Source organism: Corvus hawaiiensis, chromosome 2 (genome assembly GCF_020740725.1).
Source record: "Corvus hawaiiensis isolate bCorHaw1 chromosome 2, bCorHaw1.pri.cur, whole genome shotgun sequence".
NCBI lineage: Eukaryota > Metazoa > Chordata > Aves > Passeriformes > Corvidae > Corvus > Corvus hawaiiensis.
Window position 1 is genome coordinate 36,605,731 of NC_063214.1, and position 24,641 is coordinate 36,630,371.

The window sequence follows — 24,641 nt, forward strand, 5'->3', positions numbered from 1 at the left end:
AAAAAAAGAGTAGAGAGTAAGGTTGGGGCAGTGTCACGCTCACCTTGCCATGACTTTTGCATTGTCAGTGTCCCTGGAACTCTGGGCATTGTGGTTTTCTGAACCCTAACCCTAGGCATAACCCTAACCCTAACCCTTATCCTTGGCACAGCCAGAAATCTGGCGTTCTTCTATTTTAATTGCCAGAAAGTAGAAAAGGCCTCCTCTGCCTTTTACAAAGGGGCACCAGAGGCACAGAAAGATCTGCTCTAGTGGCTATCTGGGATGCGGAGTGCACTTTTGAAGCTCGTCTCCTGCCTGTCCCCACTGAACCTTGCTTTGCTTCTCTGTCTTCAAGAAGATGAATGGGATCTGTTTTTATTGAAAGTAAAACCCAGTGGATTGCTCCAAGAACATCCCCATTGTGTTCAAACCTTTTACTGGTATTCAGCCTTTGGGACAAGGCCAGAGCTGGTATTGAGTACAAAACCCCAGAGTGCAGTCACCCAGTGCTCAGCTCAGCGGCATCACTCCACAGACCCCCCCACCTGTCATCATTGCAACAAACTGACCCTTGAATCTCCTGGGTTCCATTATACTGACACCATGGTATAAGACCTGCTTCAAGGAGCTAAAAAATGGCTCCAGACATTACCACAGCCATAGGACCCCAGCCAGAAGTAGTAATTCTGTCTGCAAGTACTAGCCTCAAATATTCATGTATGCCAAGCTACCACCTCTAGACTCTCCATAGTTTATAATTTCACTCCAAAACTACTGCTCAGAGATCATATTCTAACTAACTACTACCTTGCCTGTGTTCATATTGCCTTTATACCACACTGGTTGACTACTTTATTTTTCTCTGGGTTTAGAGAGACAGTGCTGGGGCTTCATCCTTCTTCTCCCTACAGTGTCATATCAGGTCAAGAGTACATGTAAGGGCATCATGCCTTTTAGTGACCAGCCTGTCAGAGACTGAAATATTATATTTTATGACTTAAACATTTACTTAAAGGACTTTTAAAACTGGATTCCAAAAGCTGCAGAGAAGACTACTGCAGCCTGAATGGGGCCCTGAGGCCTGACACTGCTTGCTGATGAAGATAAGATAAAGTAACAACTCAGGGCTGGGGACATTCACTGAGCACAGGCGTAACACCTCCAAGATGAGGACCACAGCCCCAGGGCTATCAGCTGCCCAGGCTCGAACCAAGGGGTGGAGGGAGGAGAAGCTTTGGGTATCTTGGAAAAGCCTGTGGTCACAGACGCAGTGACTGCCCATCCTCCACTGTGCAGAGGAGCTCAGCTGAGGGGTCTTCACTGTGGGGGGGAAGCTCATCCACAGCAGAAGGGGGTGACATGGCCCATCACAGGGGCCCCCCTCAAAGGGGTGCCCAGACCCTGCACCAGAGCACCAGAGATGATGCAACAGACCCTCAGTGTTGCAAGGGACAGTGTCAAGCTGGCCCCTGCAAGAGAGACACGTGGGCATTCCCACCTGGCCCAAAGTGTATATTAGTCCACGGAGTTCTGCACTCTGGCGTGTGGCGGCGTGTGGTGTGGCGGTGTGTGGCGGCGTGGCCACGGTGGTGACGGGGGACCCTCACCACCAGCAGAGCAGATGGAGGGGAGCAAGGAGACGTCGTGTGGCCCTCAGATGGGTGATATGTTGCCACCTAACCCCTGTCACCTCTCCCTGTTCCCCCACCCCACACACACACTTCCTTGTTTTTCTCTCTTTCTTTTCTCTTCCCTTCTCTTTGCCTCTTTTACTATTAAATAAAATACATCCATTTTTTGGCAACAACACTTAACCTTGTTTGGTTTTAATCTCATTTCTGGGAATATTTTGAACCTTCTAAGTTCTTTCTGGTTTATGCTCAGAGACTTAGCTTGCTTTGCTTTCCTGGGTCTAAACCGGATTGTAACACAGCCCTCAAACTAAACAGCAGACAGCATTTAGAGTCAAACTTGAGAATATTTATACCAGAACAACATTAAATGTTCTGCTGACATCTGGGTCCAGCTGCTTCTTCATCTCTGGGTCCCATCTGGGAAGAACAGTTTTAGGTACTACTATAACGAGAAAGGTAACAATACTTCAGCAGACAAGGAGGTACTGGGGTTCAGAAGCAAGGAAGGGTATATGAGTTGAGGAGTACTGAAGGATGCAAAAATAGACCCTATATCTAGACTCCAACCTCTGATCACAAGTGTACCTCATTTATGTGGATATGAGCTGCAGTGCTCTTTTTCCCAGGAACTCTCTGAGACGTCCTCATCAGCTATTTCTCAGCAGCTCCTAATTATTCCTCACCTACTATGAACTTCTCCCTAATTACTCTTTCCCTGTCTCTCCAGGACTTCTGCAAGAATGACAATGCCATTTGCAAATCTGAAGTGGCTCTGAGCTCTAAAGCTAACCTTTTGTGCAATCCTCTGTTCCTCCAAGGTTTTTACATTCTCATGAAAACTAAATTTGAAAACGCCTCAGCAAAGTCAGTTAACTAAAGACCGTTCTTCTCAGGCTGCCTTGAGGATTGGGTGGTGAACTGTATGAGAAGCCTTGGAGAAGCTGACTGCATTTTTCTTGTATTTAGACGGAAGATGTGTCGGTAAATGCTCATTTCTGTAAAGAGGTCACAGAAGTCAAAATGCCAAGAGGTCATTAAACAGCTTCTCTAACCTCTTAAACTTGCAAAGCAAAAGGTCTCTCAGGACTAATCACTTTCTTCTATTGCATCTGTCCATTCATCTCATTCTTGGTTCCTTTTGAGACCTAAATTTCCTAATGTCACACTTTCTCCCCAGAGTGACAGTGACAGCTAAGCTACCCAGCCACATCCATCCTTCTCCCCACACCTATTGAAGAGAAGAGCTTTGGAGATTCCATTGCCCTTGCTACTGCACAAGAACAGCACTCCTTCCTGCTCCACTGCTTCCACTTTAATTGGATCAAGTCCACCGAGTCTTTTTCCCAGGACAAGACAAAAATAATTTGTTTATTCTAAATGGCTCAAGTTGCACTCCTTTGTGCTGTAAACACTGCCATCATAGTTTGTCTGGGTTTCTTCCTCATGTCTTTTAGGACTAGATTATCATTGACAATCATTTTAGTTACTGCCATTCTTTCTGGCAGCCCATAATCCTTCTCCTCAGGCACCTTTTGCACATGTCATATGTGAACAAATTCTCCTGAGTCACCGTCTTCCTCATGGACCATGGAAAGTGATTCCACTGCCATTTTTTGTTTCCATTTCTATTTGGTTTTGGGGGTTTTTTTAGCTTGTTCTCTCTTTATTCTTCATTGACTTTTTTCTGCCAATATTTAAACTTAATAGGCAGATAGTGCTGAATAAGAAACTGACAGCCAAGGAGCAAGCTTGAATACCACATCCCATCTGTTTACTTTGAGCACCCCAATTAACTCTCTTTCCAAGACAAAGCCCAGGAGCTGTCTGGAAAATCTTTCCCTTCAAGTACACCTTCCAAATGGCAGTATGGGTCACATTGCACCTGCCTTGGTTTCCCCAGCCATGAGTCTTCCAATAGTATTTCAGCTGGCTCCCTTACTTTCAAACTTCTTCACAGGTTGTCATGGCATGTAGCACCATGCTATCCTATGAAAACACGATTCTGGCTATAACACATTCTCATATTGTTTCTGACATTTCAATGCAAAACAAAGGAAAACAAAAGTATTTTTGGGTCACCAGGACATCACAGGACACCAAGAAGACCCGCCACACCATGAACTACAGAGCAAGAACACAGAAACTGTAGAGGAAAATAGCCTTAAGCATGTGCACATGAGGCAGTTGATACTCACAACCATCTGTGAGCAATCAGAAAACGAAGATGTAATGAAAAGAACCAACTGGTCTGTACCTCAGGACTCTCCTTTATCTCTTTATTTGGATCTGTTTGAGCTGCCCCAGAGGCTGCTGCACTGAATGTACTTCTTGTGGAGAGTTCAAGTATGAGTAACACACAGGGTAGCAGATAACTAGTACAATCCAAGAACTCACTGATGTTAATAACTGGGCCAAGCTTCACCTCTTTAGGACAAGGAACACATCTTTCAAACCTATGCATCATCTAAGTACTGTGTAGTCAGCATTCAGCCCAGAAAAACTCTTACAGACACCACATAACTATTTCCATATATCACCAAGCTGAAAGCTTGAAGCATCAAAAGATGCCCAAAAAGCAATTTTGGGAATGTTCAAGATTAAGATGAGTGAGTCTTTCAACAAATGAAAATGAGCCCATCCTTGCACTAAGCATTTTAGCAGCCCTTTCAAGTTAATGCATAAGCTATTCTATAGTCATAGAAGAAAATAGAAAACATAAGTTGAAATGTTGGTTTGACACAGGTAATTTCTTAAACCACTTTTGCTTCTCTCAGATTAGGTTGTCACAAGTGAAGGGCATGGCTGGACAGACAGGTAGGACTGATTAAACTGTCATATGCCAATAACATATTAATACATTCTCTGCAGGAGAACCAGAGTGGCAACCTTGCTGTCACTCGTGATGTTTCACTATGTATGTATGGTCACAAATGAAGTCCCTGAGGATGTCAAGGAATAAACAGGAGGACATAAAGAAGGGAGGCTTGTGTTATGCATGCACAAATAGGGGAAAACAGTCATTAGTCAAGGACTTAACTGTAGGGACACAAAGGATGGTACTGTAGCTGGACTCGATGTCCCTTACAACTTGAGATATTCTATGACTGCTCCCACAGGACCCAGCTCTCTCACTCTTTGGTTTTTGAAGAAATCATTTGCTTTAAATCAAAATGGATACAAACCACATTCACAGAAGTCTGACAGGTTACCATCATAGATTTTGTCTTTAAAATCTCATTCATAATACTTTTCCTGACTCTTGCAAAACAGAAGGATAAGATCAAGAACAGCCCTTATGACTAAATTTCATATAAATAGTGCACAAAAGATATGGAATTTGGGTGCAACTAAAGTAAGCCTTTGCAAATGAGAATGCTTATAAAAATGTCCTCTGAAAGCAAAACAACACAAACACCAACCTGCCATAATTCATCAAGATGGCTTTGAAAAGAAAAACTTTGAAAGATCATACATAGATTTGTCAGAGAACTTCTTCCTTCCATCCTGATCCTAACCAGAAACAAAACATATGAATGCCTAAATAAGTATATTTTCAATCAGTAATCATGATTACAGTGCTGCCTTCCACTGTCCCACTTTTACTGCAACTCATCCCACAGCTGTGTTTACTCTGTAGTGAGCCAGCCAGGCACATATCAATATGTTGTCCGAGCAAGTAGTATTCACTTGATATTTACATTTCCAATTTAGAAGTTATTGTAAAAGAAAAAATTAATCCTGGGATTGGCTTCATCAAAAGCTAGAGCCTTGTGCCAGTATCAGAACAGGTGTGTCTGTGCATGGACATCTCCCTGAGATCAAGCATTCAGCTTCTTCTCATGATGGAACAAACAGAAATTAAATTTTGGTCTGACTTCACTGTGGAATTAATTCCTTCTCTTTGTGTGCCTAAGCAGCCTCCACCATGGATCTGAATATCACTGTTTCCATTACCCTTTCTCCAACCCAGGAGCAGTCCAAACCAAAACCCTCAGAAGACTATGACAGGATTCCTACAAACTGCAACCTGCAGCAGACTTCTGGAAAGCTGTACTGTTCAAACACTATGGATGTAATGGACTACATTTTTAATCAACATTCCCATCAGGTTTTTATTACTTCTAATATTATTTTCCAGTCTCTGTTATTTTAAATTTGCTTTGAAACTCTAGAGAACAGAAAGCACAACATGCTAATCTGCCTGGCCACCAGAAGTCCAATGTCCCAGGTACAAGCTCTCCAAGTCCTGCGTTTGAATTCTTTGGGGTTTGTTCTGACTTACAGGGCAAAGGTTGAATGTGCAATTATTCTACTTACTTGTGGCCTGACATCTTCTGTATTTTGTTTCTTTTATCCTAGGACTCTCCAAGTTTTCATTTAAAACAAGTAGCTTCCATAGGGGAAATAAATTCCCACAGCATCAGAAGAAACAGGATGCACTTTTCCTATAACAGTAGGGAAGATGAAGCATGTGTATTCACAGCATCACAACACAGCACAACTGAATTAGGCTTACAGTTCCAGACCCCATCTAATGGCCTCTCGATTTTTGCATTATTTAAAAACAGAAACTCAGAGCAATTTACTGCCCTCCATCCATCAGCTTTCAGCGATGTTAGAAATAAGGCTGCACTTTCCTTTGAGCTGTGAAACAAAGACAAGCAACAATGCTATGTGCACCAGAGGGTGCCAGTTTACACCAAACTACAAATTAATACCATATTTCTGAGCTGTATTGAGTTTGAAAAAACCAGGGGTGAGTAACTCATAGGGAACAGAAACAGCTGACTCTGTTTCAGGCATGCCTTCAGCAATCAATTAATTGCCAGATCAATGCAGCATGATCTAGGAAGCTTAATTGAAGATAATGAATACTAGGGAAGCACGTATATTGGGGGGGGGAGGGGGGAGGGGGATTGGGAACCACTGCCAGTAAAGTTAACAGCCTTTGGAAATGCAGCTCCATTTGTTTTAGGAAGAAAAATGATGTGAAATAAGATACAAGGACATCATGGATAGCTGACACCCAGAGTAATATCCTTCAACAGGGAGGGTTAAGACTGAAAATTTACTGATACCCACAGACTCCAGGGGCAAGAGTGCTAACACATACATGCTCACATTTGGAACCCAACAGCAGGAAGCCATGAATTCTTTTATCATGCATCACAAAGTTGAAGAATAAAGAACAATCTTCCTGTAGGTTGTGTGACTGTGCAGGCTGGCTGACTAACTGATGAATATGTGAAATGAAGTGAATGTAATGAAAGATATTGTATGAGCCAACAATACCAACTTTATTACTCTTCCTCCCTTGGAGACATGGGTGCCTTTTCCACACTAGAATACAGCAGGCTACAGGGAAAGAAATATATTGCTTTTCCTTGCAAAATAAAAGATGCATTTTGAGGAAAGACAAGCACATTAAACAGCTGATAAAACTCTAAGAACTGTTAATAAATTGTTCTAACTTCATAATTGAAAGTCTGAACTTGTCACTGTTTCTAGAGTACTGCCTGGATTTTCATTTGGACTCAAGCCAGTTAAGTAGATAGGTTAGAATACAGATTGGTTTCTTTTCTATAGGAATTCATATATTGCATGCAGCTGCACGGCATTTTTGCTTACTAGTCTACAAGAATTTGGGTAGAAAAACACAAATCCCACATTTCGTCTGTGAGCTGCTCCTTATCCAGTGAGTCTGGGTTTTGCCTGCGTGCCCTTAACTTGTGGTAAATGCTAGACAATTTCACATTTCACAGTGAAAGCAAGTTCTGCAAAATTGCTTTTCTTTCTATTAATCACACGCTAAGCAGAGAAGTGAGTTACCCCAGCTCAGCTAACATACCATAACAATGTATGCCTTTCAGTACCTAAAGGGGGTTATGGGGAATTATAAAATAGAATTGGGTTGTGAGCTGCAAAACCTGCCTGCAAAGGCACACGGCAAAGCGAATGAACACATGGTGGCACACAAAGACTTGTCACCACCAGACTCTGGGGGAAGGAGGTGTCACAGAGAGAAGCCCGCCGGGAGCTGACAGACGAGTGAACAGCCAGTGATCACGCCACAGAAGGACACTGAGAAAGTGTGTTGCTGATGTGGCAACATGGGATAGGTCACACCATATAAGGAAATACAGTGCCTTAGAAAAGCGTATAAAACCAACTCACTCCTTTGAATAAACGATTCAGATTCCCTGCTGGTCTGGGTACGCGATTCAATTGCCGAAAAATGGTGCCCCGTGTGAGGAATTTATTATATGCCTATCTGTGAGTCCGTCGGTGAGCCCTGTGGGACTTGGAGTGCTGCTGCAAGAATCAGGAATACTGGCCAGCGATAATCTCTACAAATTGTAGGTGAGCCATGGGGGACGTAGGGGATGGAGTATCCCAGGAACAGAACGTCCCAGAGACATTAAAACGGATTTTAAAGAAACATGGCAGGAAAGTTGAGTCTGCAGATTTGAACAGACTCGTGTTCTGGGCAAAGAACTGTGATTCAACTTTAGGTAGGACCAATATTTTTGATCCTCGGACATGGGACACTTTAGCGCTTTGTGGAACCGAGCTACACGCGGCGACGCAGCGCTGACAAAGCTTTTGTGTCCATGGAGGATTGTGTGTAAGGCGCTCATAGCGCATGCAGCACCCAGAGACCGGACAAAGAAAGACACTTGTGCCACCGTAGCAGCTATGCCAAGCCCTTCTGCGCCGCCAGCGACCGTAAATCTGTCGGGGCTGTGGGAGGAGAACCAGAAGATGGCCCCTCGTCTCCCAGCCCATTTGATTGTGGAGGGAAGCCAGAGAGTACCATAGAAATAGCACGCCCTGCCCCGCGCCATGCCGCATCAGCTGGAGCCAGGTCGCGGCAAGTGGTTGGAGCTGGGGGGTCCCGTCCTAGCAGCGTGTTCTCTCTCCATTTGCCTTCTGTGAAAGTGCAGCAGCAGAGGCAGACGCGGCGAGGGGAGAGCATGCAGCACGGTGAGGGCGCGGCGCTGGCGAGCACCGCGCCTGCGAGCACATGGCAGAGCTGCGTCGCCAGGGCGAGCACCACAGCGGCGAGCACCACAGCGGCGAGCACCACAGCGGCGAGCACATGGCAAAGCCGTGCCGCGTCCGCGCCCGCCGGCTGCCCCCATGCCGCGGGCAGGTGGGATCGGCGGCGCTGAGAGCTGGCAGGGCATGGTGGGGGCCGCCAGCAGCTGTCTGCATGTGAGAAATGAAGAGACAGGCCAGCGGGACCTGCGCAGCCAACAGGACCCACGCGGCCGGCCGGACTCGAGCCGCTACAGCCAGGCTCCCATCTCCTGCCTCTTCCTCGGGGGTGGGGAGGCTGCAGCATACAGCACTTGCACCAGCATTGTGCACCAGCAGGCTAAGCATATCATTCCTGTAGCTGGTCCATAGAACTCTTCTGTTGTCATTATTTAAAATACGGCCATAATCCTAGACCCTATCTCAAAGCCTGCTTTTTTACCACACTACCTTGTGACCCCCCTGCAATGTTCTGATGGCTTTTTGTGATGAATAATGATTATAATTTGTAAGCTATTTTTTTTGAGCAAGAATTAGGCTTGTTACCTTTTGAAACCTTTTAAAACTACTTAGAAAGTTAATGTTATTATAATTGTAATTTTCCAAGGCCTAGATTTATATATGTTCTGTAAAATGGTGAAGTATTTAAGGAGTTAATGATATTACCTTGCTTATTATTACTTGGTGCGCACTTGTTGTTGTATTAGATGTAGTATTTCACGGTTCATAGTAAGAAAACTGCACGTTATGTCCCACATTTTCCTAAATTTGGTAAGCTAAAAGATGTTCATGTTACATATTGTTAGAACAGAAAAGGGGGAGTGCAGGAATGGAGTGTGCCCCCCACGAAAAGACTGTAAAGAAGTTTACATGTTCTTAATTTTTCAATCACATTCAGAATGATATTAATAAGGTTTTTTAAGCAATTTTATAAGTATTTTAGAGAAACCCTCTCAGTCAAAGCTTGAGGCTCTGGCCAAGTCCTAGCTGTGGCTGACTAGGGGTTACACCATCAAACCCAGGTGTTTCTGCCCTAAAAGTGTAATCAAGTCATTTTGACTTGCTAATTTGATCTTACAAAAGCTGGACCCTCTTTCAAAGTAAACTTAAAAGTCTCCCTAGGAAAGACTTTCTAAGTCCTCACTATGAAACAGGACCTTCCAGCAGTTGCAGACTCTGAGTGATGGTAAAAGTTTTAGACAACTTTACATTGTTTCTCAAAGTTCTATCTGTTCAATCAGTGTCATAAATCTTAATCGTATAAAACAGAAAAGGGAGAATTATGGGGAATTATAAGAGAGAATTAGGTTGTGAGCTGTAAAACCTGCCTGCAAAGGCACATGGCAGAACAAAGGAGCACACTGTGGCACACAGAGGCTTGTCTCCACCAGACCCTGGGGGGAGGAGGTGTCACAGGGCAGACCCCTACGGAGAGGAGACGAGTGAACAGAGAGTGATCATCCCACAGAAGGACACTGAGAAAGTGTGTTGCTGATGTGGCAACATGGGATAGGTCACGCCATATAAGGAAATACAGTGCCTTAGAAAAGTGTATAAAACCAACTCACTCCTTTGAATAAACGATTCAGATTCCCTGCTGGTCTGGGAATCTGGGTCCGTGATTCAGTCGCCGACCGGGGTCTACAAGAGAGCTGTAGGGGGACTTTTTAAAAAGGTTGTGGTGTCAGGATACAGAGGAATGGCTTTAAACTGCAAAGAGGAAAGATTTAAACCAGATATCAGGAATAAATTCTTTACTGTGAGGATGGTGAGGTACAAGAAATAGATTGCCTGGGAAAGCTGCGGATGCTCCATCCCTGGACGTGTTCAAGGCCAGGTTGGATGGGATGCAAAGCAACCTAGTCTAGTGGAAGGTGTCCCTCTCCATGGCAGGGAGGTTGGAACTACATGGCCTCAAAGGTCCTTTTCAACCCAAACCATTCTGTGGCTCTATGATTCCATTACTCTATGCATTAAACCATCAAAATATCAATCATGTATTACCATGGTTTATCCTTCTAATAGTCCTATTTTGTTTTGTCATCCTCAAGATTTTGTTCATAAGCAAAAAAGAAGCACACTTGATAGATATAAAGCCAAGACTCCACTGTACATATAATTGAAATCTTAAACCTCTTATCACTATTAGTCCAGATTCCTTAACTTAGAGGACTATGATCTTCATGATCTCAAAGGTTTCTTCTTCCTCCTCTCTTTAGGATCCATTTGGGTTTCATGGATCTATTTGGGGGTTCATTTTACACGTTTATTAACATGCTTTTACACCTTGCTCTTTCTTAGTCTGTCTGCAGCTTCACATCACACCTAAATTTACTGTATACCAAGCCTTTTATACATCAGACACTTGTTCTTTGTCCACTTTGCTATCCATAAAACCGGGTTTGACCAGGTCCAGGTCTGCATTTCTTTTGACTGGCCATGCATGAATTGTTTATAGCTGTCAGGTCTGCAGTGCCAGCCAGTGTCCCAGCCCTTCTCATCCCCTGCCTGTGTTCCTCTACGTCCTGTGTCTCCACTTCTCTGCTCTCCTCCCAGACTTCTATTTCTCTATACAACATCATTATGCTAAAGCCATAAAACTATGTAGGTACAATAGAAAGACAAACAAAAGTAAAACAAATAAGCCATAGACACCTGGTCAATTAGAAAAATTGCTGTTACAGCTACAGCAAGTAAAACAGAGCTCAGGAAGGTCACCAGGAGTTCAGACAAAGCAAACCTGACATACCTCAGTCCTGCAGCCTTGCAAATTCAGCACAAAGCTTATGGCCTGTTACCAGTCAAGGCAATACCATCTTGCAGGTCTAGACAGGTAACAGTTTTCAAAGGAATTTTATTCTCAGTCAGACAAGTGTTTATTGGAGCCCCATGTAGAAATGCAGTAGACATGAAACTGAGCATGTCAGTTTTAAGACACTCTTCAGAAGCATACAGCACTGGTGACATCTAGATTGATCACTTAGAAAAACCCACTGTTCTGCTGGTGGATTCAGGCCCCATTTGATTGTTGATAGCTACATGTTATTGCCTCTAGCTAGAGATATAAAATGAAGTGTGACAAAAAAAAGAAAGAAAATCTTCAGCTTACTTGGTCACCTTGCACATTTTTGCTATGCAGGATTTATTATGGAAGAAAGAAATCTAATGCGCAAGAGTTAATGACTCCAGGATATTAATATCATCTCGTTTTCTTTTTGTGCCATTTCCAGTCAATGGGTGCAATTATGCTTACACTCACCAAAGCACTTAGCATCATACATTCAGGTGGTCCCACATGTACTTACAGGTTCTTCAAGCAAAGCTAATGAAAATGGTACAATAAGAGACTAAATTCCTGAAGACTGGCTGACCCTCAGATCCTATTGCAAGACAAAGTACAGAGCATGATCCCTCTATCTGGATGCTGTACCGCCTGCACTGTGCATGCTGTTCCCTGCTCTGATACTTCCTAACAGGATTTTAAGACAAGACAAATCTTGGATCCTTGTTTCAGAAAAGAGACTGTGGCTGGACTGTGAGCCATGGTGAAAGAGCTGTGTGCTGGCTTGCTCAGGGCTATCACAAACCCAGGCAGCTGTGAACATGAACACATTTCCTCAATATTCCTCTACTCAGGCTGACTCCTGTCTCAGCATTTAAGGCATTTCCTGTGGTAAATAAAGGGCTATTACACAGAGTGTGAGGTATTGACTGCCAGAGTAGATTAAAATTAAACAAGGCCAAATTAACACTTGTTGCTTTTGCTCATTTCATTTTTTTACAAACACACTAAAATGATAACAAACCTCTGCATGCTGCTTAAGCAGAAATCAATACAGAGACAGAAAATGCTATTTCTGACTGAAAATGCAGTTACAGCTTTCTTTAAGAAAAGCCTAGCAGAGGATGTGTGGCAGAGGTACTTAAAACCATTGCTGCAAAAACCTTACCCTTTAAACACAGCTTGCAAGCTATTTTACCACTGCGCTTTTATTTCTTAAGGACTTAACTTTCTTGCTTTAATACATTAAAACATCATAGTGCCTATGCAAATCATTTTTGTCAAGCTGACATCAACATATTATCATGTCATCCTGATTATGATACATCTGAACTTGCACGACATTGTTAACCAGCACCAACTCCTACAAAGAATCCAGACATTAAAAAGGAAGGAAAATATCTTCTTTTCGCTGTTTAACCAATAACCAAGGTCACTTTAATCTTGCTGGAATGGGATTACTTCTTTTTTTCAGCACCCCAACACTTTAATTCAAGCACATTTCTTTAGTTTAATGCTTTCCTGCCTGCATTTCTGCATAATTAAAGCACTTCAATGTGGTCAACAATGTTAATAATATCCATTTATCTTAGGTAAACTGGCAAATGCCCAGTAATCACCCACTTGTTTTTAGCAGCAGTCCCTATCCCTCCTTACCTTGTGGGGTTTTTTTTCACCAAATACACTGGAAATTGAGCCTGGATACTACAGCAGGTAGTAAAATAGTAATAAATACACTCTCAGGAAGCTGTGGCTGTAAGAACTCCATTGCCTACAAAATCTATTGTAAATTATGCATTGCTGTTTAGTATCCTTGACATTTTTAGTAAGTGCAATAAAGCACCTTTATAGAGTTGGAAAGAACTGTATGCCAGCTCAAGGGAAAAAAAAAGAACAAATGGAAGACGTAATTGTTTTATCTACAATAGATTTCTCCAGTAGATTACTACTGAAATACACAGACTTTTTCCCAGTCTGCTAAACAGGATGAAAACCTGGAAGGCTCCATATGTCATTCAGCCAGCCATTAGATTTGAAAATAAGGTGCAGAAACAAAAACCAAAGAAAATTGCAACTGCTCAGTTCAGAGCTACAGCAAGGAGTTATATTTGCCACCATTTTAAATATAAACAGAGGGACTGGAGGGTCAGAGGTATCCATCAGAAGCTCTGAAGAGGGCAGTGAGCATCACCTAAATCCCCAGAAACATTTCTGTGCCAAAATCTAGGACTACCAATTATTTCGTTTGAGTGAGAAAAAGTATTATGTGAATAACAAGTAAGAAACTAAATAACAGGCAGACCTTAGATTGCTATCAGCTGTAAGGCACAACCAAGCTATGCTCTGCCATCCCCAGTGGCCACAGGCCAAAGGACCTCTCTGTTATGACTAGGGCTGCAGTGAAGTCCTATAAAGCAGATTTTCATTTTTACAGGCATAATGTGAGGTTGCATTGTCACATCTCCTATTAAATACAGGTTTCACTCTGACTATCTTTTCCAGCTAGCTGATAACAAGAGCAAAGCAAGCAGCTAGAAATCGAGATCACTCCTTTTCCCTTGTACTTAGGGTCTTTTCAGCTTTGGTGACATTAGAATAAAACAAATTCTTAGATTGTTTGACATTAAATCAGTTCTCTGTATCTTTCCTGAGGTAACATGATATTTACCATTCTGTTTGACGTCAGACAGAAATTCACGCTTTTTGGCCCCAAAGTAAACATATAATAAGGTTCTAATCATGAAACTGAACTTTATCTGTGCTAATAAAAGTTATAACTTGAAGAAATTCTCCTATGTTTCCTACGTAGAGAAAAAATACCTTGACTTCTAAAACATCTCTGCAGTAAATTCTTCTACTCCTGAGGAATACTTCTGGTCCACCACCCTGTTCTTGCTTGAAGAACAGAGTTTTGAGACAGGAGACTGTCCTATCAAAACAAAACAGACCAAAACATTTTTCTCTATAGCTCCCCCTCCAACCTCAACATTATTTCCCTTCTGCCTAAAAACAAATAAAACCTCCAGATCTGAATGGCACAATGCCACTCCCTTGACTCTGCAGAAAATCAAAATTAATTACTTCTACTGCAGTAGAATTCGTTCTGGTACCTGGGTAACAGGAATCCTGATTTCTTCAAGAAAAAGAGCATGTTTTTAAACGGGTGCCCACGAAAACATCCCCAGAACCTACTCAAAAGAAGATGCTCACTGAAAGGCTGTTATCTACATGCAATATTATGTTGAGTACGTTGCAAAATGTCTTGCTGATGATCTGCTCCAAGATCCCTACCTCAGCACCAGAATGAATTCAGATGTGACCTGCAAATGTCTGCAAATGTCTGCCACTTTCTCATACCGAATTTACATCAATAAGAGGAACATTTATGCAGCAGGCAACACCTATTCCATGCTGCTCTCTGCCCCACACATCTACCATGATTTTATAATACCTCAAGCAAAATCCCACTTGAATTTACTTCTGAAATCAAGGTTGTAAAGAGAAGTGCTGGGTTCTCCATAATTTCTGCTTTACAGTGTGGACATTCTCTGTGTGTGCAGCTTTTGCACAGACATGCACACACTGCCTCCTCTCCAGGCCAGTGGGACCCAAGCAAGCTGCTTCCAGGCTAACCCAGGGAGCCTAAAAACAAGGGACAGATGTGTGTGGCTGAAGCAAAGGTGGAGTAAGTGCAGAGCTCCAGGAGGACCAACCATGTCAGCTCCAAACCTGAGTTAACAGTCAGAGCAAGAAGCGAACCTGCTTCGAATTTTACAGCCATTTCCCTGGTTGCTGTTGGACTCCAAACCAAGCTGGACACACCAGCTCCTATTCAAAAATCTTACATTCATAATAGTCTTTTTCATGTCAAACTAATCACCTAGCTGATTAATCCATGTTTGTTCACATCCTCCTGGCTTGGCATTCCAGTTGGATGGGTACAGGCAGGGCAGAGCCCAGACCTGCAGGCTGGGGGCAGGTCTGTGTGCTCCCTTCCCACACCCCACATCACCCCAAGCTCCCCAGGGAAGCTGCATTCACATTAACAAAAACAGACCACAAACCCCCATCTGCTGTAGCAAGACTAAAGAAAAATTACTCATCTACCACAGTTATTTTCAGAATCAAATAAATGTCAGGTGGTCCTGCATTAAGTAGTCCAACCTGAAACATTTGATGTCTAGTGTCACTCAGCAGTTTTCTTCATTTTCTTTTTTAATTGATGACCTGCGAATCTGCTCTGCTTCAATTAAATGACTGCTCTTCATTTTAATTGTTGTTTTCAATTGCTTTAAGGCTGTGTGTTAATAAAGAAGATAAAACATTGTTATTATTTAAACTAGATTTTCTTCAGAGACATGTGCTTTGCCTTAAAATAAGCCATTTGAAGTTATGACTATATGTACTGAAGTCTAAAACAATATAATTATATTCACTGAAATGAAATGTACTCAGCACTGGTGAGGCCAGACCTCAAATCCTGTGTTCAGTTCTGGGCCCCTCACTACAAGACATTGAGGGGCTGGAGCGTGTCCAGAGAAGGGCAATGGAGCTGGGGAAGGGGCTGGAGCACAGGTCTGATGAGGAGCGGCTGAGGGAGCTGAGGGTGTTTATCCTGGAGAAAAGAAGGCTCAGGGGGGAACTTAGCACTCTCTACAACTGCCTCAAAGGAGATTGCAACCAGTCAGGAGTTGGACTTTTGCCCCAGGTAAAAAGCATCAGAACAAGAGGAAATGGCCTCAAGTTGCGCCAGGGGATGTTTATATTGGATATCAGCAAAACTTTCTTCATGTGAAGGGCTGTAAAGCACTGGAACAGGCTGCCCAGGAAAGAGGTTAAGTCACCATCCCTGGTGGTATCTAAAAGATGTGCAGATGTGGCACTTGGGGACATGGTTTAGTGATGGGCTTGGCAGTGCTGGGTTAATGGCTGGACTCACTAAACGTCTTTTCCAACCAAAATTATTCTGATTCTATGACTGTGAAATAAATCTTTACTGCTTAAATTTTTATAGAACTGCAAACTGCTGAATTGGTTGAAGTTACCAATTTCTGACCTGAAACCAGAATTTTCTGAAGTTATAAAACTATTTTTGGCATTTGGACTCTCTTTTCCAGATTCAAATATGAATTTTCCAAAGTAAAAAAAACAAACAAGCAAACAAAAAACTACCACCTTTAATTTAATCAAGCATCAGTGCAATAATTTTTCAAAAACTAGCACACTCTCTCTTCTTCTGGTTTAGGAAAATGATACACTCAGAGCAGGTGAAATCCAGTAGTTTTAAAATCTTAAAGGGCGTGATGACAAGAAATAGCAAGGTTTGCTAACTAATAAATGGTAATATTTCAAGTGTTTATTAAATAATGTTTTGAATATGAAACATTTTCATTAACTTTTTTTCTCTGATATATGTACCACACTGAAGGTAGCTGTATGAAATTAATCATTAAAATGTTTCTGTGCATTTAATTGAATTTTATTGCCATTTAAATGTAATTTGACACAAATTGCACATAAAATATTAATCATCTAGTAGAAAGGAAATGTATCATTCATCATCTTACATAGTGAAAATGTGAGACATAAAGATCAGAATAAGAATATGTTAAGCTAAGTTACTACTTATTGACACATATCAAACCCTAAATATATCTTTATAGGTATAGCTGTATGTCTTTGTATCCAAACATACATGGTTGATACAAATGTTGTCTTGGTTAGCAGAAAAATGCCAAATTTATTCTACAAATGTATTCTTTCCCAAATCAAGAAGTTTTAATGGTTTTCTGCCAGTAAAGGACTAAGCTGTCTTTGGTAAAATAATTATGATCATAAATTGAAAACAAGGTTATGATAGATTATTTAAATCAAGGCCATCCACTTACTGATTTAAATTATTATTAGAATTGGCAATTTACACCATTTTTAATTAAACTAATTCAGTCAAGCAAGGACATTTTTTGTCATTAAAGTATTCTAAAAGATTTACAGAAAATTGAATTAGAAGCCTATCTGCTCAAAAATTCACACCAAAACAACACAAGTTATTTAGAAATAAATATATTTGCAGAAATATTCTGTGTAGAAAGAAATCACATTTTGGTTCAAGTTAGCATATTCCAGAGCTTGGGTGCAGGGTGTTCCTCAAGACCCCATTTTCTGAGTCCTCCTTTGCCCTATGCATGATATGATATTTTCTACTTGACACATTATTTAATATATATTTTCTGTTAAAAGATAGATTTAAGTCAAAATATGATAATTTAGAAACATGTTATAACTTGACTTTTCCCAGACTGCAGTGGAATAGAAATATTCAAAATGAAAATGATTAATTGTGCCTGTACCCAAGATCAGATCTGGAACAACCAGCTGGGGCTTTAACATTTAATGACCCTCATTTTCATATCTTGTTTCAGGAACTTCTCTGTGCAAAATTAAATTCCATGACCAACATCTGACTGCACTTGGCATGAAAGTTGTACAGGAAAGACTATCTCCAGGTCTCTACAGGTACAGGAAGGTCTTGGTTCCGGTGCAGCAACTACATCCCAGGATGATAAAACTGATTTTGGATGTTGGCCTCCCCCTGCCCCCACAGCTGCCATTCTTATCACATCTGGATTTTCAGCCTCTGTACAATGAAGGTTCTCACTATGAGCAAAAAAATTGTTTGTGGACAATAAGTAGGAAATATTCCATGCTGTTCTGCAAAGGTTGGTTTTTTAGGTCTTGTAGGACTCACCACTGCTAAAGACATGGATGAAGGATGGTAGTGTGTAATGACACTATGACACTATGCTGGAAGGAGCTGCCAGTCCACTGGACAACAGGATTAGTATTGAAAATTGCCTTGAAAATTAGAGAAATGTGTTTGGGGGGGGGGGGGGGGGGGTTGGAATTCTGCTGTTAGCAGGGTGAGGCACAGCACTTGGGAAGGAATAATCAACAGCACTCACACCATAGGGCAGCAACCACTCACAGTGTGGTTTTAGAAAAACAGTCTATACATTGTAGAGGATCAGAGTCTGAAAATAATCCAGACATGACCAAGGGAAAGAATAGCAGGAGACACAAGCAGGAAAATGCTCCCTGAAAATACATCCCATGGCAATAGCTTCGGTGGTCTGTTCTCTCCAGTTTTCACCCTGCACTTCATTGGACCTTTGAAAAAAGTGCAGAGAGTAGAAATAAAAAGAACCCACCTTGGAGAAGAGAGAAAAAGAGTTGAGGGCTATTTAGCCTGAAGACAAAGTAGGATGATAACCCATCCATTTCTAAGCCCATTCTGGACTCAGCATCCAGGAGGTACAGATATGCTGTCCCATCAGTGACACCATTCATTCTGTAACATTTTGCAATACTAAGCAAACTACCAAGAAACTAAGGTAAGGTTTACCTGATCAAACACAGACAGTGCAAGCACATTGCAGACTCTTTTGATAATCACACAGAAATTCATTCCAGTCTAAGCAGAGTCCATGTTTGTTCATGAGAAGCATGGGCTACTCAAGCCTTTCAGTAACTACAAAGGGTTATTAGCTTGGGTGTAGAAATCTATTGAGTAGAGATGAATCTCCCAAGTTATTTGGGAGAACTGTACAAGAGATCCTCTTTAAAAATTAAAAACAGAATTAGAGACTGTGTCCGTCAAAGGAACTGTTTCTCTGCAGTATCAAAAAGTGCATGTGCACCAGTGTTGCTGCATAAAGCACTCTCCTTTTTCAATACAATTAATATCAGTGTCAATTAGCTAAATACAATTAATAAACAGAAAGAAATTAGGACCTACTGGGGCCCAGAAAAATATGAGGATGGAATATGGGGTTCATTTTCTATTAAAGAAGTACCAGCCAAGTAATATGAGACGTGCTAGAATGAATGTTAGCTTATGTATCTTCCAAGTTAATAAGTTCCAGTGTTTCAGAGCAGAAAAGCCTAGTCTGCTGGGAGTTAAATGGCAGTGTTTCTTATCTGGGAGACTTATTGCTAACTGGAACAAATAAGAAAGAACACGCACAAAAAGTCAAAAAGGATCTGAAGACATTGCGGCAATAGCTTGCGGCTAAAGAAAATAAAGCATACTATCCTTCAAATATATAAAATACAGCAGACGGTTCAGTCTTTGGGATCAAAATGTAACTTCCAGAAATGAGTTCATCTGGAATATACAAGTCAGCATTCCTTTCAGTCTGTCCTCTCTGAGAGTGACTGGTGCAGCCAGATGGACTGCACACTAAAATGTGGTGCAAGAACACCTCAGTGAAGATCTGCCTGCCTCTGGAGACATCTTTTGAGCATCCCTGCTCTCTGAACACAACACAGCCTCACCAGGCCACCTCCCAAAAGCAGGAGTTTAGCTAATACTGCTGAACAACCACCATGGCAGCGCTCCTACAGACAGCTTTGCAAGCATACCCAGTGCTACACACTAGGCGAGCTTTGCAATAAAAATTACACTGAGTTATGCTCTTTCAGCAGATGACTACTATAAAATTATATAGGGCACTCTCCAAAAGGGGCTTAACTTGCCTTCTGCAGTGAGCGTGTGGCATGAATCAGGAGGATGAATATGAAACTGATTCTTAATAGCGAATTGTTTCACAGGGGAGAGATCACCTTTGCAGGATAAAAAGGGCCTGTAAATTTAACACAAAGCCAATGCCTCATAAAGCCTTCACATAGAACTGAGGAGAGGCTTATTTTCCTCAAACATTATTCCATGTCTTTTCTTCTAATTTCTTGCCTTTAGGCCAACTGTTTTCCAAGTTCAGGATATATTCTAACTGCATCCAAGTTTCTTTCAGGACACAGTTTTATTCTGTCATGCAACTTAAAATCAAACAGCTCCGAAGCCTAATTTTTCTTCAGTACTTGTTCTTTTTCTGGATGCCATCTTAGCCATTTCAGGGAAAACCTGGATACTGCCTTGTCAAGCTTGACTGTGATTCATGGTTACCACTGTTTTTTCTGGCCATGGACAGAGCATGACCCCCAGGACTGTGACGAACATTTGAGTTGCAGAGTTGCCCCTCTCCACTCTGCAATCCCGTGTGCAGAAGGTGGAATTGGTCACAGACCAGGAGTGAGGTCACAGCACTGGAGAAGAGTCAACCATCTATCCAGACTGAGGCCTCTCCTGAAGGAAGCAGGTTCCTGTCTAATCAGGATAAACAACAGAGGTTTTCCACATCTTTCTAGAGTAACTACTGCTAAAACCCACAGTATTTTCCCAGAAGTTCAGTGTGGACCAGTGTACTGGAACCACTTCCTTGCACTCCTCTACCAGTACTGCAATATTAAAGAGGTTTAGCTTGGGCTTTGCTTTTTCTGTCCACTAAAGGAAATGGTGAGGACTGAGCTTTCCTCCCTTTCAACTATTTCTTTTACACACATGTGAACAAATACAAATTCTAGACTGGCTCATCCAGATCACACCCAAACATATCACCCACACAAGCTGGTGCAGAGGGAGAACATAGGTAGCAGGCAAGAGAGCCTCGATCTTGCCTTAGCTTCAGCCACCATCGATACATGATGAAGCGCTCATACTTTTAAAAGAACTACAGTAGCTTTCCTTCTCTGGAAGCTCTCTTTCTCTGCTTTTGCCAAAGATTTTCACAATTGATGTCCCTGAGTTAAGGGATATGGACTATGAGACCCAGGCAATGAGCAAAACTGTACATTAGTGAAAATGTTTCAGCAACAGCAATACCTTTCAAAACCTCTTGGAGGAAACTGGCATTGAACACAAACTTTACCTTCATTAATCTCTTTTTTAACAGCAATTGCTGCAGTTCCAGATTTCCAAATGGCACAAGTGCGGATATGTTGGCATGAATTTGGCTAATCATAGAAAATTTCCATGTAATCAAGACATATGAGAGACCTGGCACTGTTTCAGATGGTTGAGTGCATAACTGAGAATGGGATTTTATGGGAAACATCTGCTGATGATTAAACTACACAACTTCCTTTGTAACTGGAGAGGGACTGGAGCTCTTCAAAGGTTTTTACTACTTTCCACCACCAACTCGTTGCTCAGTTTCCCAGCTGATTATTTTCTTTGCACATTCCTGATGATTTAAAGTCATGCTACTCCTTTTTACTTTCACATAGCCATTCCAGGAAGAACATAAGCATTCTCAGAGCATGAGCCTGCCATATGGGGAATCTTCTCTTTTGCATATTGTGAATGGACTTTATTTTCCATGCATTTTCCATTCCATTCCATTTTCTTAAAGTTATTTCTTCTTGGATTCAGCATGAAAAATTATTTGATCTGCCACTCTGATTTCATTCAGTCGTGTGAAAAGGACACACTTCCCTAAAAGTAAGTGGTCTTTGTATATGCACCAGCTCAGGAAGCTCAGAATTAACTCATAATCTATTTAATCATATTTAAAGACTCTTTTCTCTCTGTGCTGCCATCGCTGTTTTCTGCTACTCTAATTTCTCCTTTACTATACACTGGTGTCAAATATATACATTGCTGACATCGCTAGCGTTACTGCATGAGTAGTATTTTGACTATTATTGACAATTGACTATTGGTGGACAATATGGACGTAATGGAATTGCACCAGAACTTGACAATGGTCTCAAAAAATGTTCTGGTGAAGCAGCAGCCCTACTTAATCTTTGCCATGAAAAAAGTAAAAAAACCCATGACTTCCCTTCATTTGCATGTGTGTACACCATTACATTTTAGCAGTATCTTTAATTAAATGTAGAAGCCCATATAAATCTGTGTAATTCCCACCACATCTGGATACAATGTCTGCATACAAAGGTGACCTCTTCCTTAAATAATTTCTCCATTAGCTGTATACAGTGATATCTTTCACAACTTTCCTCTATTTCACTGCCTGTGAGTAGCAGATAAAACCTCAAGAAAAACACTGAATTGACTGGAGAATAATCAGATCTACACTCTGCAAAAGAAATGAACACTTAACCACTGTTATTTCCTCAAGGAGATCATATTCTTTGCAAAGAGAAAATGTTGCAATACACAACTATAGAGCTTGTAACTCTTGGAAAGTATTATCTTACAAAGGAAACACTCATGCAGCATTCACAGAGGCAAAGCTTCATTTTTAGAAAGGTCAGTTTGCTCAGGGCAAAGTCACAAAGCACTCTTTTCCAGCTTTTGTAGGATGATATATCACCATATCAGTCATGCATAGAAAATGTACAGTTAGGGTTTATGTGATGAGGGGAGATAATCCAGCCAAATCCCCATCAGCCAAACAAAACAAACTAGATAATACCTCCAATAGCTGCACAAAGCCTACAAACCTGACTGCTTTGAAAAACTTCATAAAACAGATCACAGAACACAAGATCCTGTGACCAAACACAGAAGAAAAATAGGGTATGCACGTTTTCCTCTTCCAGAGAAGACCAAGACAAGTATCTGCTGATGTAGCATTTCAATAAGTACTTTCCAGGTGCAGAGGCGGGGGGGGAGGGGGGGGACCAACTACAGGAGTTTAAAGACAAAGAAGTACCTATTTTCTTTTGTGTATCAGCCAGAGCTCTGGATGTTGAGATGAGGACTTGAGGTGAGGACACAGGTCCAAAACAAATGATTTGCATTTTCTTTTTAGAATTATCACTGTCTAGAAGCAAAAGGTTTTTCATTTAACCTCAATCTCTCCATCCATAAACTAGGTGCAAACAAATACATTACTCATGTAAAAAGCAATCCCCATTCCTGGAATCAGAGACATTAGGCTCACCACAAGATCCTTCAGTAACTGTGGGATCCCCTGCTTCTTGACATCCCCAGGAATACAGAGCTCAAAATGGGAGACTGCACACAGTGTGTTGCTCTCAGCATTGCTGCCTTCTGGATAGTGAAGTTGGGAAACACTGGCATAAATACTCAGAAAATGGAAAAAGAAAGAACAACTTTGGAAGGCACCTGAAATTCTAGATAAAAGTCAGTATTTACCATTATGTACATCTAGGCCAGGTTGGGTGTGGCTTTGAGCAAGCTGGGGTAGTGGAAGACATCCTTGCCTATGGCAGGGTGGGTAGGAACTACATGGTCTTTAAGGTCCCTTCCAACCCAAACCATTCTGTGATTCTATGATTATTCCCGCATGTTCTGACCAGCAGCCTAATCTTCTGTGGACTCCACCACTTCCCATGGCAAGTACGGTGATTAAATAGTATGCATCAATTTGGAGATAGACTTCAGGTTACTTTGAGGTCTTTTGGAGGCAACACTTAACCCTCAGAGTTTTCAAACCTACCCATGAGAGTGCAGGTACTGGTCGTGACATCTGGACAAAGCACTGTGAATATGGTAGGGATGAAATTCAACAATATGAATGCCCCTATAGCAAGAAGTTAGTTCTAAATTTTTTTTAGAAATAGACATGAGCATAATGTGAGGTAAGTCCAGCACATTTGTTCTATGTATGAAAATTACAGGAAAAGGCTTTCCAAAGTTGAAATACACAGCCAAGACAGAAGTCCAAACCCCTCCTGAGGCTGTCAATTTTTGTGACAGACTTTGGGGACTGATAGGTTCTGAGGCACAGAGACTGTGCTGTGGTTTTCCTAAAGTCTATGTCTTGTCAGTACCCCTGTGTGGGCTGATAGGTTTCCAAGACAACCTTCCAAGTAGAAGCTGAGATATTTGCTCTCCAAGCCAAGAACATCAAAACCTGTGATAATGTTCAATTATAGTACCTTTATTTCCATTATGTCTAAAGTATATATAATTAACTTATCTTTTGGATATTTATGCATCCAATGACACAGTTATTCAATAGTTCTGCTCGGCTATATCTGGGACATTAAATAGCATCTTTATTTGAAGAAATATTTTTAAGAAGGATTATTTCTACATGTGTTTTTCAGAATCAGGTGCTCCAGATGCCCTTGTAGCACCAGCTCAGATCATGCTACATCTTGCACAGAAAATAATCCTCAAAAGATAACACATTTCTCCAGATATTTCAGAGATACAATTTACAGCTTGTCAGAAATGCCTCAACAGAGTTGTTTTGCAGAAAAAGGTGAAGCATCAAAGTTGAAACTTTTCACAACCACTGACCTGTTTCCACAAAACTTTTGGTCCGGAGAGGTTCCTCAGCTGCATGACTGAAGTTTTAGAGAAAGAAAAAGCAAAACAACATGTTCTGCCTGCTAAGGAATGTTTTTTCGATTCTGTAAAGACCTAGGAT